A 272-nucleotide genomic window follows, 5' to 3' on the forward strand; every position below is an offset into this window, starting at 1 on the left:
GATTTTGTTTTGTTTTTTCTCTTTTTGACAAGGAAAAGAATATTCACACACTCAACTTTTTTATTAAAAGATAAATATGCTTACTATTAATCCAAATGTTTAGATATGCAATTTTGGTTTTAGTTCCTTATGAAATAATAGTGATATTAATACCTAGGCATGTAATAACATATCATTACTACTTAGCTGATCATACTAACTAGTTATGAATCTTCAATGAGATTTATAGGCTAACAATAGTGGCCCCAAAAATAGAAGTTTTGTACCCCAAA

Source organism: Theobroma umbraticum, unplaced genomic scaffold (assembly GCF_002168275.2).
Source record: "Theobroma umbraticum cultivar Fairchild unplaced genomic scaffold, ASM216827v3 scaffold_147.0, whole genome shotgun sequence".
NCBI classification, from domain to species: domain Eukaryota; kingdom Viridiplantae; phylum Streptophyta; class Magnoliopsida; order Malvales; family Malvaceae; genus Theobroma; species Theobroma umbraticum.